The sequence below is a fragment of the Arachis stenosperma genome, chromosome 10 (assembly GCF_014773155.1).
Source record: "Arachis stenosperma cultivar V10309 chromosome 10, arast.V10309.gnm1.PFL2, whole genome shotgun sequence".
NCBI classification, from domain to species: Eukaryota; Viridiplantae; Streptophyta; class Magnoliopsida; order Fabales; family Fabaceae; genus Arachis; species Arachis stenosperma.
This window is the reverse complement of record NC_080386.1, coordinates 55,496,440-55,512,777: the sequence shown is the minus strand read 5'-3', so window position 1 is coordinate 55,512,777 and position 16,338 is coordinate 55,496,440. Positions and strand designations below refer to the sequence as shown.

At 39.6% G+C, this 16,338-nt stretch overlaps 1 non-coding gene across 1 annotated transcript; it reads right to left on the bottom strand.

Moving 5' to 3' along the window:
• Positions 1-8,804: 8,804 nt before the first annotated feature.
• On the bottom strand, positions 8,805-8,908 carry LOC130959188 (small nucleolar RNA R71). The gene has a single exon (XR_009078283.1). It is a non-coding gene; the product is annotated as a small nucleolar RNA R71 (small nucleolar RNA).
• Between the last annotated feature and the right edge of the window lie 7,430 nt (positions 8,909-16,338).

Genomic DNA, 16,338 nt, shown 5'->3' with positions numbered 1-16,338 from the left:
TTTGTCTTCCCTTTCCTCTTTCTAGAGGTTTCTCCGGCCTTAGGTGCTATAGATGGTTATAAAAAAACAAAAAGCTATGGTTTTACCACACCAAACTTAGAATGTTGCTCATCCTCGAGCAAAAGAAGAAAGAATAGAAGAAGAAGAAGAAGAAGATATGGAGAAGAGGGAGAGAGGTGTGGGTTTCGGTCAAGGGGGAAGAGAGGGTAGTGTTGTGTGAGAATGAAGAAGAGAGGAGTGGGGTAGGTGGGGATCCTGTGGGGTCCACAGATTTTGAGGTGTCAAGGAATTCTCATCCCTGCATCTTTTAGGCGTGTAAAACGCCCTCTGTATGCAATCCTGGCATTTAACACCAGACTGTAGCTTGTTTCTGGCGTTAAACGCCTAAATATAGCCTGTTTCTGGTGTTTAACGCCAGCCTGATGCTTGTTGCTGGCATTAAACGCCAGCTTGGTGCTTGTTTTTGGCGTTAAATGCCAGACGGATGCATGTTTCTGGCGTTTAAATGCCAGACAGCTCTTCCTCTAGGGTGTGCTGTTTCTTCTGCTGTTTTTGATTCTGTTTTTAATTTTTGCAATATTTTTGTGACTCCACATGTTCATAAACCTAATAAAAACATGAGAGAACAATAGAAATATACATAAATAAAGATTAGGTTGCCTCCCAATAAGCACTTCTTTAATGTCTTTAACTGGACTATTACTAAGCTTTAATCTAGTCTCAGTCTTGAGCTTTCTTGCTCAACATTTCCTTCAAGATAATGCTTGACTCTTTGCCCATTAACAATGAACTTTTTGTCAGAGTTACTGTCATGAAGCTCTGCAAACCATGGTGCTTCCTGAAAGCCAAAAAGTTGCTCATCCGGAAAGGTTTCAGAGATCTCAGTAAGAGGAAGGGACGTCCTTTCTACTGGTTCTATTCGAGACAGGTGATCTGCTACTTGGTTCTCTGTCCCTTTTCTGTCTCTTATTTCTATATCAAACTCTTGCAGAAGCAACACTGACGTTAGGATTTTTGCTAGTAAAAAATTTCATAAAAATAGTCGCGTTGTAGATATAGTCTCTAAACCGACAAAAATTCCTTCGTACAAACGTTTTGGTTGTCACAAGTAACAAACCCCTTTAAAATTGATAACCGAGTATTTAAACCTCGGGTCGTCTTCTCAAGGAATTGCAGGGAGGTATGTTCTTATTATTGGCAATGAAAAAGGTAAAATTGGGGTTTTGGAAGTAAGGTGGGAATATATTATATGACAAGTAAAATAAAATAATAATAGCTGTAAAATAAACCTTTGGCAAGGTAAAAGAACTGGAGGTCCTTTCCTAGTTATCCTTATCAATTGTGATGAGAATTGAATTTTTCTCCCACTTTGTTAACCTCTAACTATGAAGGTAAGTTAAGTGGATGAATTCCAATTTTCAATCAACAATGAGTTTGATAACTCTAGAGTCACCAATTATTTAACCAAAGCCAAAAGGAAAGAAAATTGAAACTGCTGGAATAAAAATGCCTTCAGATGGGAGGCAAATTCAAACGTGGGTTTGATTCACACTCCATGTTCTGAGAAATATTTACCATCCGAAAAGAGGAAAAAACGGAGTCCTTGTCTAAAAAAATGCCTTGAAAAAGGGCAGATGTATAGAACCTTTCAACGAGATAGTACTCTTTTAACTCTCTCCAAATGGAATCTATTCCAAACATATATACCATGGTTCCTTACTTCGACAGGGTACAAATATCTAAATTTAATATTTTTAGAATAATCATGTAATTAAAAGAAAGCAATAATAACTGAAATATCTCAAATAATATTAATTTAAAGAAAATCATAACATGAAAAAGTTCATAAATTTAATTGGAAAAATAAATAAAAATAAAGAACCTGGGATTGAGAGTCACTCCTAAAACTAAGAGAAGTCCTAAATCCTAATCCTAAGAGAGAGGAGAGAACCTCTCTCAAAACTAATCTAAATCATGAGAAGTGAATTATGAGAGCCTCCTATGAATGGATGCATTCCTCCACTTTATAGCCTTTAATCTGTGTTTTCTGGGCCGCAAACTGGGTCAGAAACAGTCCAGAATTCGCTGGTTTCGAATTTGGCCACGCTGGATTTTCGTCATTGCGACGTGGCCGCATGGATCACGCGGTCGCGTCGCCTAGCGTCAGGGAAACTATATCATATTATATATCAAATCGAAGCCCCGGACGTTAGCTTTCCAACGCAACTGGAACCGCGTCGTTTGGACCTTTGTAGCTAAAGTTATAGCCGTTTGAGTACAGAGAGGTCAGGCTGGACAGCTTAGCAATTTCTCCAACTTCTTGCATTCCTTCCTCTTTTGCATGCTTTCTTCCCATCTTTTGAGCCATTCATGCCCTATAATCTCTGAAAACACTTAACACATAGATCAAGGCATCTAATGGTAATAAGAGAGGATTAATAATAAGCAAATATAAGATCAAAGAAGCATGTTTTCAATCAAAACACATAATTAGGAAGGAAATATAAAACCATGCAAATAGTATGAATAAGTGGGTAAAGAGTTAATAAAAACCACTCAATTGAGTACAAGATAAACCATAAAATAGTGGTTTATCAAACACCCATGTTATGAGCCTGGGTTTTGAATCCTGCTTTGTGAGTAGATATTTAAGAGCAGCATGGTCAGTGTACACAATCATTTTCGATCCTACTAAATAGGATCTGAACTTCTTCTCAATGGCATAAACCACTGCAAGCAATTCCTTTTCTGTGGTTGTGTAGTTCTTCTGCGCATCATTTAGAACACGGCTGTCATAATAAATGACGTGCAAAAGCTTCTCATGCCTCTGTCCCAACACTGCACCAATGGCATGATCACTGGCATCACACCTTAATTCAAATGGTAATGTCCAGTCTGGTGCAGAGATGACTGGTGCTGTGACCAACTTAGCTTTCAGAGTCTCAAACGCCTGCAGACACTCCTTATCAAACATAAATGGCATGTCAGCAGCTAGCAGATTACTCAGAGGTTTTGCAATTTTTGAAAAATCTTTTATAAACCTCCTATAGAATCCTGCATGCCCCAGAAAGCTTCTGATTGCCTTAACATTGGCAGGTGGTGGTAATTTTTCAATTACCTCTACCTTAGCTTGATCCACCTCTATTCCCTTGTTCGAAATTTTGTGCCCAAGGACAATTCCTTCAGTCACCATAAAGTGACATTTCTTCGAGTTTAAAACCAGGTTAGTCTCTTGGCATCTCTTTAGAACAAGTGCTAGATGGTCAAGACAGGAGCTGAATGAGTCTCCAAATACTGAAAAGTCATCCATGAAGACTTCTAGAAAATTTTCCACCATATCAGAAAAAATAGAGAGCATGCACCTTTGAAAGGTTGCAGGTGCATTGCACAGACCAAATGGCATCCTTCTGTATGCAAATAATCCGGATGGACATGTGAATGGTTACCATCCATGGCAAGCTGTGTGTTGGTAGATCACCGTTGTCAATGGTTGCCATCCATCCTCTCAGTGAAAATGGTCCAGGTGCGCTATCACCGCATGGCTAATCATCTGTCGGTTCTCGATCATGTCGGAATAGGATCCATTGATCCTTTTGCGTCTGTCAATATGCCCAACACACACGAGTTTGAAGTTCGTCACAATCATCCAATCCCTGAATCCTACTCGGAATACCACAGACAAGGTTTAGACTTTTCGGATTCTCAAGGATGCTGCCAATGGATTCTAGCTTATACCACGAAGACACTGATTAAGGAATCCAAGAGATATTCATTCAATCGAAGGTAGAACGGAGGTGGTTGTCAGGCACGTGTTCATAGATTGAGAATGGTGATGAGTGTCACGGATCATCACCTTCATCATGGTTAAGTACGAATGATCATCTTAAAAAGAAACAACCGTGTTTGAATAGAAAACGGAAATAATTGCATTAATTCATCGAGACGCTGCAGAGCTCCTCACCCCCAACAATGGAATTTAGAGACTCATGCGGTCAGAGAATACAAAGTTCAGATCTAAAAATGTCATGAGGTACAGAATAAATCTCTAAAAGTTGTTTAAATACTAAACTAGTAACCTAGGTTTACAGAAAATGAGTAAACTAAGAAGGCATGTACACTAATCATATCATGCCAATCTTAGAGCCTTAATCAACTCTCTTTACACCACATGGTCACAAACTAAGTTTGGTGTCACCAATGTTGCATACATAATTACTAATGAAGTCATTTGGTTTGTATTCATGAATAGCATTTGGTTTGCCTAAATTGAAAAATTTAAAAAGTAGTTAGCATCCATTTTCATATCTCTTTCTTTTTGCCGCCATAATTCAACCTAACTTTTGATTCCTTATGTCTTGCAGGAGAAAAGAAGGAAGGATTGGATGGAATTGATGGGACAAACCAAGAAGAGGGGTTCTGCCACTTCAAAAGAGGGAACTAGACACACGTCTTTAAAAGGAATGCCTTGGGAAATGTTGCCATGCAACATTGAAGAGAGATATCCATGGAGACCGAACCAATCACCTCATAAAAGTGGTGATCCTTGTGCCCATTTCATGCCAAACCCCAACCATCCACTATTGGTTCTTACCATCAATCCACACCCTTCAATTACCCATCATTCTCCTATATAAATAACTTCTACTCTACACCCTTCCACATTCAAATACCCCTTTCATTCCATTTCCTCCCTCTCGGGACATACACTCAACACTTATTCCTCCATCCAAAAACACACTAACCTAATCCTCTAGCTATACCATATCTTCACTCGGCCAAACTCTATCATCAACCCACACTTCTCAACACCTTCATATACCACTTCCTACTTATGGCATCACCCAGCTCCAAGAGAAGAAAAGGGAAGGAGCCTATGGAGCAACCTCCTTTTGATGAAAAGGAATTTAGAACCTTGCACCATGCATTACAATTCAAGTGGATGGCTGACAAAGAGGTAATATACGAGCTGGGCTTTCAAGTCAGGAAGAATGAGTGTCCAGAAATCACAGAGAAGGTCAAAAAGAGAAGATGAGAACTCCTTACCGATCCGATTACTGATGAGCGGATAATTTGTACACTTTTTGGCATTGTTTTTTGTATGTTTTTGGTAGTTTTAGTTGAGTTCTTAGTATATTTTTATTAGTTTTTAGTTAAAATTCACTTTTCTGGACTTTACTATGAGTTTGTGTGTTTTTCTGTGATTTCAGGTATTTTCTGGCTGAAATTGAGGGATTTGAGCAAAATCTGATTCAGAGACTGAAAAGGACTGCAGATGCTGTTGGATTCTGACCTCCCTGCACTCGAAGTGGATTTTCTGGAGCTACAGAAGCCCAATTGGCGCGCTCTCAACGGTGTTGGAAAGTAGACATCCTTGGCTTTCCAGCAATATATGATAGTCCATACTTTGCTTAAGATTTGATGGCCCAAACCGGCGTTCAAAGTCACCTACAGAAATTCCAGCGTTAAACGCCGGAACTGGCACCTAAATGGGAGTTAAACGCCCAAACTGGCATAAAAGCTGGCGTTTAACTCCAAGAAGAGTCTCTACACGAAAATGCTTCATTGCTCAGCCCAAGCACACACCAAGTGGGCCCGGAAGTAGATTTTTATGTCATTTACTCATCTTTGTACACCTTAGGCTACTAGTTTCTATAAGTAGGACCTTTTACTATTGTATTTTCATCTTGGTTCTTCTGGTTCCCTCTCTGGGGCCGAAACCAATGATCACTCTTGTTCTTATGTATTTTCAACGGTGGATTTTCTACACACCATAGATTAAGGTGTGGAGCTCTGCTGTACCTCGAGTATTAATGCAATTACTATTGTTCTTCTATTCAATTCCGCTTGTTCTTTGTCCAAGATATCACTTGTTCTTCAACTTGATGAATGTGATGATCCGTGACACTCATCATCATTCTCACTTATGAACAAAGTGACTGACAACCACTCTTGTTCTACAAGCATACGAGGCTCTAGTGAATATCTCTTGGATTCTTTAACCGGAATCTTCGTGGTATAGGCGAGAACTGATGGCGGCATTCAAGAGAATCCGGAAGGTCTAAACCTTGTCTGTGGTATTCTGATTAGGATTCAATGATTGAATGACTGTGACATGCTTCAAACTCCTAGCAGGCGGGGCGTTAGTGACAGACGCAAAAGAATCGATGGATTTTATTCCGGCCTGACCGAGAACCGACAGCTGATTAGCCATATGCTGTGACAGAGCATGGGAACATTTTCACTGAGAGGATGGGAGGTAGCCACTGACAACGGTGAAACCCTACATGAGCTTGCCATGGAAAGGAGTAAGAAGGATTGGATGAAGACTGTAGGAAAGCAGAGGGACGGAAGGGAAGGCATCTTCATACGCTTATCTGAAGCTCTCACCAATGATGTACATAAGTATCTCTATCTTTATCTTTATGCTTTATTCATCATCTATACCCATTTGAGTCTGCCTGACTGAGATTTACAAGGTGACCATAGCTTGCTTCATAGCAACAATCTCCGTGGGATCGACCCTTACTCGCGTAAGGTTTATTACTTGGACGACCCAGTGCACTTGCTGGTTAGTTGTGCGAAGTTGTGTTTATGACATGGTATTGAGCACCAAGTCTTTGTAGCCATTACTAGGGATTATTTCGTGTATTAAAAAGTATTGATCACAATTTCGTGCACCAAGTTTTTGGCGCCGTTGCCGGGGATTGTTTGTGTATGGACAACTGACGGTTCATCTTGTTGCTTAGATTAGGTATTTTTCTTCAGAGTTCTTAAGAATGAATTCTAGTGTTTCAAGGTGATGTTCTTATCATCACCAAAGCTGATTGATTCTCATCAATTTAGCTCTTGAATGCAATGTCCTGCTGAAGCTTGGCCGGCCATGTCTAATTCCTTTAGACTAAAGCTTTAGACTAACATTGCATGATTCCTGGAATTCTCATTAAGAATTTTGATACCTTTATTTTCCTTTTCACTTAATTTTCGAAAAAGCACAAAAAAATTTACAAAATCATAAAATCCAAAAATATGTCTTGTTTGAGTCTAGAGTCTCATCTTAAGTTTAGTATCAATTGCATGTTTCTGTTCTTATTGCATTCATGCATGTGTCCTCATTGATCTTCAAGTTGTTCTTGATGATTTCTTTGTTTTGATCTTTGAATTCTATTGACTTGAGTGTTTTGTTATATGCATTGTCATTTTGTTAGTGTGAATGGTATACAAACTGCTAAGTTTGGTGTCTTGCATGCATTATTATTTGATTTTAGTTGCATTTTGATTATTCCTTATTATTAAAAATCCAAAAATATTTTTAATTTGTGTCTTTTCAAGTCAACAATACAGAGAATTGAAGATTCAGAACATACTGCAGAGGAATCACACAGAAAAAGCTGGGCATTCAAAAATGCCCAGTGAAGAAGACAGACTGGCGTTTAAACGCCAGCCAGGGTGCCTGGCTGGGCGTTTAACGCCCAAAAGGGTAGTAGTTTGGGCGTTAAACGCCAGAATATGCACCATTCTGGGCGTTTAACGCCAGGATGGCACAAGGGGGAGGATTTTGTTTTCAAAATCAATTTTTTTTTTCAAGTTTTCAAAATTTTTCAAAATCAAATCTTTTTCAAATCATATCTTCTCAATCAAATGCTTTCAAAATCAATTTCTTTCCTTTTTCAAAGATACTTACTAACAATTAATGATTTGATTGAACATCTCAAATTTGTTGCCTTTTCTGTTGAGAAAGGTTTAATGTTTGAATAATATCTTTTCTTGTTAGGCAAGTCATTAATTTTTAAAATCAAATCTTTTTAAAATTGTTTTCAAATCATATCTTCTCAATCACATCTTTTTAAAACCATAACTTTTCAATCATATCTTTTTAATCACATCTTTTAAAAACCAATCATATCTTCTCAACCACACCTTTTTCAAAATAGTTTTCAATCAAATCTTTTTAATTTCTAATTTCAAAAATCTTTTTCAAAAATCACTTTACTTCTTTCCCACTTTTGTTTTCGAAAATCAATTAGTGTTTTTCAAAATATTTTCAAAATCTTTTACTTAATTTTCGAAAATTACTTCCCTTCTTTTCACATCCTTCTATTTATGGACTAACACTATTCCTTAATACAAAATTCGAACTCCATCTTCTTTGATAAGTTCGAATTTTCTACTTCTGTCTTCCATTTCTCTTTTCCTCTGACACCTCAAGGAATCTATACTGTGACATAGAGGATTCCATATTTTCTTGTTCTCTTCTCTTTCATATGAGCAGGAACAAAGACAAAGGCATTCTTGTTGAAGCTGACCCTGAACCTGAAAGGACCTTGAAGCGAAAGCTAAGAGAAGCTAAGGCACAACTCTCTGTAGAGGACCTAACCGAATTCTTCAAAGAAGAAGGACCTATGGCAGCTGAAAACAACAACAATGCCAACAATGCAAGGAAGGTGCTGGGTGACTTTACTGCACCTACTCCCGATTTCTATGGGAGAAGCATCTCTATCCCTGCCATTGGAGCAAATAACTTTGAGCTTAAGCCTCAATTAGTTTCTCTAATACAACAGAATTGCAAGTTCCATGGACTTCCATTGGAAGATCCTCATCAGTTTTTAGCTGAATTCTTGCAAATTTGTGACACAGTCAAGACTAATGGGGTTGACCCTGAGGTCTACAGACTGATGCTATTCCCTTTTGCTGTAAGAGACAGAGCTAGAATATGGTTGGACTCTCAACCTAAAGAAAGCCTGGACTCATGGGAAAAGCTAGTCAATGCCTTCTTGGCAAAGTTCTTTCCACCTCAAAAATTGAGTAAGCTTAGAGTGGAAGTCCAAACCTTCAGACAGAAGGATGGTGAATCCCTCTATGGAGCTTGGGAAAGATACAAACAATTGATCAGAAAATGTCCATCTGACATGCTTTCTGAATGGAGCATCATAGGTATTTTCTATGATGGTCTCTCTAAACTGTCCAAGATGTCTTTGGATAGCTCTGCTGGAGGATCTCTTCATCTGAAGAAGACGCCTACAGAGGCTCAAGAACTCATTGAAATGGTTGCAAATAACCAATTCATGTACACTTCTGAAAGAAATCCTGTGAACAATGGGACAAGTCAGAAGAAAGGAGTTTTTGAGATTGATACTCTGAATGCCATTTTGGCTCAGAACAAGATATTGACTCAACAAGTCAATTTGATTTCTCAAAGTCTGTCTGGGATGCAAAATGCACCAAGCAGTACTAAGGATGCTTCATCTGAGGAAGAAGCTTATGATCCTGAGAACCCTTCAATGGAAGAGGTGAATTACCTAGGAGAACCCTATGGAAACACCTATAATTCTTCATGGAGAAATCACCCAAATTTCTCATGGAAAAATCAAGAGAGACCTCAACAAGGTTTCAATAACAATAATGGTGGAAGAAACAGGTTTAGCAATGGCAAGCCTTTTCCATCATCTTCTCAGCAACAGACAGAGAATTCTAAGCAGAACCCCTCTGACTTAGCAACCATGGTTTCTGATCTAATCAAAACCACTCAAGGTTTCATGACTGAAATAAGGTCCTCCATTAGGAATTTGGAGGCACAAGTGGGACAGCTGAGCAAGAAAATTACTGAACTCCCTCCAAATACTCTTCCAAGCAATACAGAAGAAAATCCAAAAGGAGAGTGCAAAGCCATAACCATGGCCGAATCTGGAGAGGAAAGAGAGGAAGAGGACGCCACTGAGGAAGACCTCAATGGGCATGCACCAACCTCCTCTGAGTTCCCCAATGAGGAATAATGGGAATCTGAGGCTCAAAATGAGACCATAGAGATTCCATTGGACTTACTTCTGCCCTTCATGAGCTCTGATGAGTATTCTTCCTCTGAAGAGGATGAGTATGTCACTGAAGAGCAAGTTGCTAAATACCTTGGAGCAATCACGAAGCTAAATGACAAGTTATTTGGAAATGAGACTTGGGAAGATGAACCTCCTTTGCTCACCAAAGAACTGGATGACTTGTCTAGGCAGAAATTACCTCAAAAGAGACAAGATCCTGGGAAGTTTTCCATACCTTGTACCATAGGCACCATGACCTTCAAGAAGGCTCTGTGTGACTTAGGGTCAAGTGTGAACCTCATGCCTCTCTCTGTAATGGAGAAGCTAGGGATCTTTGAGGTACAAGCTGCAAGAATCTCACTAGAGATGGCAGACAACTCAAGAAAATAAGCTCATGGACTTGTAGAGAATGTTTTGGTAAAAGTTGAAGACCATTACATCCCTACTGATTTCATAGTCCTAGAGACTGGGAAGTGCATGGATGAATCCATCATCCTTGGCAGACCCTTCCTAGCCACAGCAAAGGCTGTGATTGATGTTGATGGAGGTGAACTGATCATTCAAGTGAATGAAGAATCCTTTGTGTTTAAGGCTCAAGGATATCCCTCTGTCACCATGGAGAAGAAGCATGAAGAGCTTCTCTCAAATCAGAGTCAAACAGAGCCCCTACAGTCAAACTCTAAGTTTGGTGTTGGGAGGCCACAACCAAACTCTAAGTTTGGTGTTGAACCCCCACATTCAAACTCTAAGTTTGGTGTTGGGAGGTTCCAACATTGCTCTGAGTATCTGTGAGGTTCCATGAGAGCCCTCTGTCAAGCTACTGACATTAAAGAAGCGCTTGTTGGGAGGCAACCCAATGATTATATTTTATATATTTCTCTTTGTTATTTTATGTTTTTGTAGGTTGATGATCATAAGAAGTCACAAAATCCATTGAAAAAGCAAAAATAGAATGAAAAACAGGAAGAAAAACAGCACACCCTGGAGGAAGAATTCACTGGCGTTTAAACGCCAGTGAGGCTAGCAGTTGGGCGTTTAACGCCCAGTCTGGCACCATTCTGGGCGTTTAACGCCAGAAAGGGGCACCAGACTGGCGTTAAACGCCAGAAAAGGGCAAGAACCTGGTGTTAAACGCCAGGAATGGGCACCAGCCCGGCGTTTAACGCCAGAAATGGCTCAAAACGTGATTTTGAGCAACATTTGGTGCAGGGATGACTTTTCCTTGACACCACAGGATCTGTGGACCCCACAGGATCCCCACCTACCCCACCACCACTCTCTCTCTTCTTCCCCCATTCACCAATCACCTCAATACCTCTTCCCCAAAAACCCCTCACCTATCAAATCCCATCTTTCTCTTCACCACTCACATCCATCCTATATAAACCCTTCTTCACCCCTTCATTTTCACAAAACCTAAACACCACTTCCCCCCTCCTTGGCCGAATACATAAGCCATCTCCTTCTCCCTCATTTCCTCTTCTTTTACTCTCTTCTTTCTTCTTTTGCTCGAGGACGAGCAAACCTTTTAAGTTTGGTGTGGTAAAAGCATTGCTTTTTGTTTTTTCATAACCATTTATGGCATCCAAGGCCGGAGAAACCTCTAGAAAGAGGAAAGGGAAGGCAAAAGCTTCTACCTCCGAGCCATGAGGGATGGAGAGATTCATCTCAAGGGTGCATCAAGATCACTTCTATGAAGTTGTGGCCATGAAGAAGGGTCAACTTTGATCAAAAGGTTGGACCAAGTCCTCATAGATATCTGTGAAGAGGACGCCCAATGGAAGAGAAATTCAAGAGGGAAGCCGGTTCAACTGAGAAGGCATGACCTCAAGCCCATCACTAAGAAAAGGATAGAGCAAACAAAGAGACCCCTCTCATCATGAGAGAGGAGCAACAAGGACAAGGAAGAGACATTGAGGAGCTCAAGCACTCCATAAGACCTTCAAGAGGAAGAACAAGCCGCCATCACTAAGGTGGACCCGTTCTTTAATCTCCTTGTTCTTTAATTTTCTGTTTTTCGAATTTTAGTGCTTTATGTTTGTCCATGTTTGTGTCTTGTGATCATTAGTGTCTTAGTGTCTATGCCTTAAAGCTATGAATATGAATCCATCACCTTTCTTAAATGAAAACTGTTTTTATCACAAAAGAACAAGAAGTACAGGATTTCAAATTCATCTTTAAAACTAGCTTAATTAGTTTGATGTGGTGGCAGTACTTTTGTTTTCTGAATGTATGCTTAAACAGTGCATATGTCTTTTGAATTTGTGGTTCATGAATGTTAAAATTGTTGGCTCTTGAAAGAATGATGAAAAAGGAGACATGTTACTGAGGATCTGAAAAATCATAAAAATGATTCTTGAAGCAAGAAAAAGCAGTGAATACAAAAAAAAAGGGGGGGAGAGAAGGAAAAAACGAAAAAAAAAAAGAAAAAGGGAGAAAAAGAAAAAAAGAAAGAAAAAGAAAGAAATAAAGTTGTGATCCAAGGCAATAAGAGTGTGCTTAAGAACCCTGGACACCTCTAATTGGGGACTTTAGCAAAGCTGAGTCACAATCTGAAAAGGTTCACCCAATTATGTGTCTGTGGCATGTATGTATCCGGTGGTAATACTGGAAGACAGAGTGCTTTGGGCCACAGCCAAGACTCAATAAGTAGCTGTGTTCAAGAATCATCATACTTAACTAGGAGAATCAATAACACTATCTGGATTCTGAGTTCCTAAAGAAGCCAATCATTCTGAATTTCAAAGGATAAAGTGAGATGCCAAAACTGTTCGGAGGCAAAAAGCTACTAGTCCCGCTCATCTAATTTGGAGCTAAGTTTCATTGATAATTTGGAGTCTATAGTATATTCTCTTCTTTTTATCATATTTGATTTTCAGTTGCTTGGGGACAAGCAACAATTTAAGTTTGGTGTTGTGATGAGCGGATAATTTGTACACTTTTTGGCATTGTTTTTAGTATGTTTTTGGTAGTTTTAGTTGAGTTCTTAGTATATTTTTATTAGTTTTTAGTTAAAATTCACTTTTCTGGACTTTACTATGAGTTTGTGTGTTTTTCTGTGATTTCAGGTATTTTCTGGCTGAAATTGAGGGATCTGAGCAAAAATCTGATTCAGAGACTGAAAAGGACTGCAGATGCTGTTGGATTCTGACCTCCCTGCACTCGAAGTGGATTTTCTGGAGCTACAGAAGCCCAATTGGCGCGCTATCAACGGCGTTGGAAAGTAGACATCCTGGGCTTTCCAGCCATATATGATAGTCTATACTTTGCCCTAGATTTGATGGCCCAAACTGGCGTTCAAAGTCACCTACAGAAATTCCAGCGTTAAACGCCGGAACTGGCACCTAAATGGGAGTTAAACGCCCAAACTGGCATAAAAGCTGGCGTTTAACTCCAAGAAGAGTCTCTACACGAAAATGCTTCATTGCTCAGCCCAAGCACACACCAAGTGGGCCCGGAAGTAGATTTTTATGTCATTTACTCATCTTTGTACACCTTAGGCTACTAGTTTCTATAAGTAGGACCTTTTACTATTGTATTTTCATCTTGGTTCTTCTGGTTCCCTCTCTGGGGCCGAAACCAATGATCACTCTTGTTCTTATGTATTTTCAACGGTGGAGTTTCTACACACCATAGATTAAGGTGTGGAGCTCTGCTGTACCTCGAGTATTAATGCAATTACTATTGTTCTTCTATTCAATTCCGCTTGTTCTTTGTCCAAGATATCACTTGTTCTTCAACTTGATGAATGTGATGATCCGTGACACTCATCATCATTCTCACTTATGAACAAAGTGACTGACAACCACTCTTGTTCTACAAGCATACGAGGCTCTAGTGAATATCTCTTGGATTCTTTAACCGGAATCTTCGTGGTATAGGCGAGAACTGATGGCGGCATTCAAGAGAATCCGGAAGGTCTAAACCTTGTCTGTGGTATTCTGAGTAGGATTCAATGATTGAATGACTGTGACGTGCTTCAAACTCCTAGCAGGCGGGGCGTTAGTGACAGACGCAAAAGAATCGATGGATTTTATTCCGGCCTGACCGAGAACCGACAGCTGATTAGCCATATGCTGTGACAGAGCATGGGAACATTTTCACTAAGAGGATGGGAGGTAGCCACTGACAACGGTGAAACCCTACATGAGCTTGCCATGGAAAGGAGTAAGAAGGATTGGATGAAGACTGTAGGAAAGCAGAGGGACGGAAGGGAAGGCATCTTCATACGCTTATCTGAAGCTCTCACCAATGATGTACATAAGTATCTCTATCTTTATCTTTATGCTTTATTCATCATCTATACCCATTTGAGTCTGCCTGACTAAGATTTACAAGGTGACCATAGCTTGCTTCATAGCAACAATCTCCGTGGGATCGACCCTTACTCGCGTAAGGTTTATTACTTGGACGACCCAGTGCACTTGCTGGTTAGTTGTGCGAAGTTGTGTTTATGCCATGGTATTGAGCACCAAGTCTTTGTAGCCATTACTAGGGATTATTTCGTGTATTAAAAAGTATTGATCACAATTTCGTGCACCAATTACCAAACCAAGCATTTCATCAAACACTTGGAAGGCACAAAAGAAAAGCATAGTAAATTGACAACAAGAATGAAATCTAACAACAATTATAGAAAAGGAATTAACAACAACAATTAAAAGAAACACATTTATTATGAATTACCTTTTATTGAATTGGAAGAAAGTAGACGGAACAATACTAGATCTACAACAAAATATAAGAACAACATAAAGGAAATTACAACAAAAGAATAGAAGAAGATGAATGTAGCAACAAAGAATTGAGAGAAATAAGTAGAAGAAAGCAAAGATTAAAACCTTGATCTAAGAACTAAACCTAATCCTAATCCTAATCCTAGAGAGAAGAGAAAGCTTCTCTCTCTAGAAACTACTTCTAAACTAATCCTAATGTGTAAAAATGAATGGAATCCCCCTTTGCTCTTCAATCCTTGGCTTTAAATAGCATTTTTGGCGCCAAAGTTGGTTGGGATTGGGCCCCACAACCCTTCTGAATTCGCTGGCCACGTTTTTATTAAAAAATCATAAACCAACATCGACGCGTACATGCACAGCATGCGTACGCGTCCATGGGGTAATTCGCAAGGTTCACGCAAGTGCCAGGTGCGCGCGCGCGTCCATGGGTGAGTTCAACTTCTTTGATCCACTTTGCATGCTTTCCTCTTCACTCCTTTGATCCATTCCTAGCCTTTTCAATCTGAAATCACTAACAAACATATCAAGGCATCTAGTGGAATCAAAGGTGAATAAAAACCATCAAATTAAACGTCTAAAAGCATGTTTTCACATCTAAGCACAAATAGGAAGATGCAAGCACAAATAGGAAGATGCAAGCACAAGCAAACAATTATTTCAAGTAGGACAATTAGCAATTAATCACATAGGCAAACCAAGTATAATATGCATACCCAAACAATGTCACATAGATGCATATGATGCATGCCTGTCCCTAGTGGCTGATGATATCATCTGTCGGTTATAGAGCCAACCCGACAAGTCCTGGTAGCTAACCATTGGACTGTCCCTCTGTCGCGCATCCCCAACTCGAGTTATACTCATCATAAACTTGATCATAATCATGATCCATATCCATCACCTTCACTGGTGAATATTTACGGGGGCGAGCTCATCCGGGACTTTCACAGTGCCCGGCCACACTTACGACATAGGGTCAGCAGAGTCTCGAGCCTCCACCTGGAGCACGTGGTGGCTAGCCACTGCTTTCTCCCAGGGATCTCGTGCCTCTGATAGTGGAAGTGCAAATCACAATTATCAATAATTCAGCATATACATGCATTCATTCTCATCCATGGATCAACATCCATCTCAGCCATCCGTCTCACGGTTCAGTCCAGAACCAGCCAATATTCACAGCATACACAGCCATTCCAGCTCATGGTTCAATCTAGAACCAGCCATTATTCATAATCATACACAGCCATTACGGCCCATAACAAAACAGCACTTCCACCATCGAACAACATCAAATTCATAAAACCGGCATTTAAGCCATAAATCACTTTTTCTTAAATCGTTTCACTTTGAAATCAGGTTTCAACTCTTTTCAGCCTTGGCTTTAGAAATCTTATTTCTCAAATCATCTCAGGCTCATAAGCCAAATTTACTCAAAGTGAGTTCCCTTTTTAAAATAAAGCCACTCTCGGCATTCTCTTTCCAAAACATCCAAAATCATGGCAAGTTAAGGATTTATTTCAAAGTATTCAAAATCACCCATACAACAATGGGATTTTATAACAAAAGTTCCTCGGCAGAGTCCCAAGTCTTTAGGGAAGGTCATCTTACATCAATTCTTTAAAATTCATTGAAACTCTTAAAATCATAGATTCTCGGTTCAAGTAAATAAAACTAAATTTATTATGAAACTGAACCATACAAAATCATAAGTTCCAACCCGGTCCAAAAATCAACTCATTTGAAACGGAACCGGTTCATTTGAATCAAACCGCTTTCAGATTTCTTTTTGGAAC